This window comes from Anomaloglossus baeobatrachus, chromosome 4, assembly GCF_048569485.1.
Source record: "Anomaloglossus baeobatrachus isolate aAnoBae1 chromosome 4, aAnoBae1.hap1, whole genome shotgun sequence".
Taxonomy (NCBI): Eukaryota; Metazoa; Chordata; class Amphibia; order Anura; family Aromobatidae; genus Anomaloglossus; species Anomaloglossus baeobatrachus.
Window position 1 is genome coordinate 432,317,892 of NC_134356.1, and position 4,485 is coordinate 432,322,376.

The following is a 4,485-nucleotide window of genomic DNA, read 5'->3' on the forward strand; positions in this document are numbered from 1 at the left end:
GCCGTATGGGCACTCCAAGCTATCTCAGCTGGTCAGGCGCAAATTGACGCACTCACACGTACGTCTGCGCCGCAGGTGGCGTCCATAACCTCTCAAACGTCGGCATTTGCGTCCTACGCTATTAATGCTGTCCTGGACTCTGCGAGCCGTACGGCGGTTGCAGCCGACAATTCGGTGGCAATACGCAGGGCCTTGTGGCTGCGGGAATGGAAGGCAGATTCGGCTTCCAAAAAGTGCTTAACTGGATTGCCATTTTCTGGCGACCGTTTGTTTGGTGAGAGATTGGATGAAATCATCAAACAATCCAAGGGAAAGGAAACATCCTTACCCCAGGCCAAACCAAAAACACCCCAACAGAGGAGGGGACAGTCGAGGTTTCGGTCCTTTCGGGGTGCGGGCAGGTCCCAATTCTCCTCGTCCAAAAGGCCGCAGAAGGATCAGAGGAACTCCGACGCATGGCGGTCTAAATCACGCCCTAAAAAGACCGCCGGAGGTGCCGCTACTGAGGCGGCTTCCTCATGACTTACGGCCTCCTCACACCGCATCCTCGGTCGGTGGCAGGCTCTCCCGCTTTTGCGACACCTGGCTGCCACAAGTAAAAGACCGTTGGGTGAGAGACATTTTGTCTCACGGTTACAGGATAGAGTTCAGCTCTCGTCCTCCGACTCGATTCTTCAGAACATCTCCGCCTCCCGAGCGAGCCGAGGCTCTTCTGCAGGCGGTGGGCATTCTGAAGGCAGAAGGAGTGGTGGTCCCGGTCCCTCTTCAGCAACAGGGTCACGGTTTCTACTCCAACCTGTTTGTGGTTCCAAAGAAGGACGGGTCCTTCCGTCCTGTTTTGGACCTAAAACTGCTCAACAAACACGTAAGGACCAGGCGGTTCCGGATGGAATCCCTCCGCTCCGTCATCGCCTCAATGTCCCAAGGAGATTTCCTAGCATCGATCGATATCAAGGATGCTTATCTCCACGTACCAATTGCTCCAGAGCATCAGCGCTTCTTGCGCTTCGCCATAGGAGACGAACACCTTCAGTTCGCGGCACTGCCGTTCGGCCTGGCGACAGCCCCAAGGGTTTTCACCAAGGTCATGGCTACAGTAGTTGCGGTCCTCCACTCTCAGGGTCACTCAGTGATACCTTACTTAGACGATCTGCTGGTCAAGGCACCCTCTCAAGAGGCATGCCAACACAGCATCAACGTTACTCTGGAGATTCTCCAGAGTTTCGGGTGGATCATCAATTTTCCAAAGTCAAATCTGACACCGGTCCAATCGCTGACATATCTTGGCATGGAGTTTCATACTCTTCCAGCGATAGTGAAGCTTCCGCTGGACAAACAGCGTTCACTACAGACAGGGGTGCAATCTCTCCTTCAAGGTCGGTCACACCCCTTGAGGCGCCTCATGCACTTCCTGGGGAAGATGGTGGCAGCAATGGAAGCAGTCCCTTTTGCGCAGTTTCACCTGCGTCCACTTCAATGGGACATCCGACGCAAGTGGGACAGGATGCCGACGTCCCTAGACAGGAACGTCTCCCTCTCTCAGGCAACCAAAGCTTCCCTTCAGTGGTGGCTTCTTCCCACCTCATTATCGAAGGGGAAATCCTTCCTACCCCCATCCTGGGCGGTGGTCACGACGGACGCGAGTCTGTCAGGGTGGGGAGCAGTTTTTCTCCACCACAGGGCTCAGGGTACGTGGACTCAGCAAGAGTCCTCACTTCAGAACAATGTTCTGGAGATCAGGGCAGTGTATCTTGCCCTAAAAGCGTTCCAGCAGTGGCTGGAAGGCAAGCAGATCCGAATTCAGTCGGACAACTCCACAGCGGTGGCTTACATCAACCACCAAGGTGGGACACGCAGTCGGCAAGCCTTCCAGGAAGTCCGGCGGATTCTGCTGTGGGTGGAAGCCACAGCATCCACCATATCCGCAGTTCACATCCCGGGCGTAGAAAACTGGGAAGCAGACTTTCTCAGTCGCCAGGGCATGGACGCAGGGGAATGGTCCCTTCACCCGGACGTGTTTCAGGAGATCTGTTGCCGCTGGGGGATGCCGGACGTCGACCTAATGGCGTCACGGCACAACAAAAAGGTCCCAACATTCATGGCTCGATCTCAAGATCACAGAGCTCTGGCGGCAGACGCCTTAGTTCAGGATTGGTCGCAGTTTCGGCTTCCTTATGTGTTTCCTCCTCTGGCACTGTTGCCCAGAGTGTTACGCAAGATCAGGGCCGACTGCCGCCGCGTCATCCTCGTCGCTCCAGACTGGCCGAGGAGGTCGTGGTACCCGGATCTGTGGCATCTCACGGTCGGCGAACCGTGGGCACTGCCAGACCGACCAGATTTGCTGTCTCAAGGGCCGTTTTTCCATCTGAATTCTGCGGCCCTCAACCTGACTGTGTGGCCATTGAGTCCTGGATCCTAGCGTCTTCAGGATTATCTCAAGAGGTCATTGCCACTATGAGACAGGCTAGGAAACCAACGTCCGCCAAGATCTACCACAGGACGTGGAATCAACCCTGGCTCGGTGGATCAAGGAACCAATTCTCGAAGCTTACCGTTCCTCGGGGCTTCCGGTTCCCTCAGGGCTGAAGGCCCATTCTACCAGGGCCGTGGGAGCGTCCTGGGCCTTGCGACACCAGGCTACGGCTCAGCAGGTGTGTCAGGCAGCTACCTGGTCGAGCCTGCACACTTTCACGAAACACTATCAGGTGCATACCTATGCTTCGGCAGATGCCAGCCTAGGTAGGCGAGTCCTTCAGGCGGCAGTTGCCCACCTGTAGGACGGAGCCGTTACGGCTCTATTATGAGGTATTATTTACCCACCCAGGGACTGCTTTTGGACGTCCCAATTGTCTGGGTCTCCCAATAAGGAGCGACAAAGAAGAAGGGAATTTTGTTTACTTACCGTAAATTCCTTTTCTTCTAGCTCCAATTGGGAGACCCAGCACCCGCCCCTGTTTTTGTATACACATGTTGTTCATGTTAAATGGTTTCAGTTCTCCGATATTCCTTCGGATTGAATTTACTTTAAACCAGTTTATAATTTTTTCCTCCTTCGGGCTTTTGCACCAAAACTGATGAGCCCGTGGCAGCACGGGGGGTGTATAGGCTGAAGGGGAGGGGCGTTACACTTTTAGTGTAATACTTTGTGTGGCCTCCGGAGGCATAGCTATACACCCAATTGTTTGGATCTCCCAATTGGAGCTAGAAGAAAAGGAATTTACGGTAAGTAAACAAAATTCCCTTCTTTACATGAATCAATACCCAAAAAAGGGTATAATGATAATATATCAACTGCTTACAAGTATAATAAGAACGGCCACAACAGGAAAACAATTATCACAAAATATTTACATAATAGGAATAAATACCTGTCGCCATAAAAAGTAGATTTTAATCCTTTTCTGAAAGGTAAGGATTCTTTTCCATCATTAATTACATTAGCAGTATTACTTGCCATTGAGTTCTCAATTTCTGTATTTGTCAGACTTAGGAGCAGCAAGGCATCTTTGTTATTCATTAAAGAATCCGTATTCTCTCCAAAAAATCCCAGGGGACCTGTCATGCATTGTGTTTCACCCAGCTGAGCAGGTTTTTTTAGGTTGTTTTTGATTTTTATGGAATTTATTCAGGTGTAGCTTCCTACAGCCCTTGTATAAATCTTTGAAAATCTGTCAGATCAAAATTCTCTGGAATGCAAAAGTTCAAACCTTTTTCGAGTGAAGAAAGCATATCTGATGTGGGAGTGCAAAGTAAGATTATATATTTTATGTGTATTCAGAACTCTATCACGTCAGGGCTACAGACATGAGAATCTCCCATAAGGGTTGTAGTCTCTAGGTTCTCCATCAGACCTGCTTTCTTTTCCCTGGAATCTGTTTTTCTCCTATTCCTTCTCCTCCATCCTCCTCTGATGCGTTTTCTAAAGGGAGAGTTGATGTAGATGCTTCTTGATCAGTAGATGTTTTTGCCTTTTTTATCGGTGCAATATCGTCTGTGCCACTGGAATCGCAATCAGTAGTCCATGCACCTTTCCTGAAGCCTCTGTTTGCTTTTTTTCTTTAGATTTTTATGTGGAAAGGACTTTCTATTAGAAGCGATATTGGGATTGAATTTTTTCCAGGTGAAAATCTGTTGGTTCTCGTAGTTGAACTTATCCCTTATGAATTTTTCTTTCTTTTTTTCTTCTATCATCGATTTGAAAAGGCAGTAATTTTTTATCTAATTTTATAAGAAAAGATTGCCATGTTTCCTTACGGCCTTCCAATTCTTTTCTCAGTCTCAACAATTCATTGGTGATTTTCAGGTGTTCTTGCTCGTTCTTTTTTAACACGCGGATCTTGTCTCATATCACTGGACCCGTGGAAGCACTAAGGTGCGAAATGGCTCGCCGTCATCCGGCGTTGTGACAGTGTCCTCCCCCCCCCTCCCCCACCACCTCTACCCTATGTTATGAATTTTGAATAAACCTACCATTTGAATGCCATG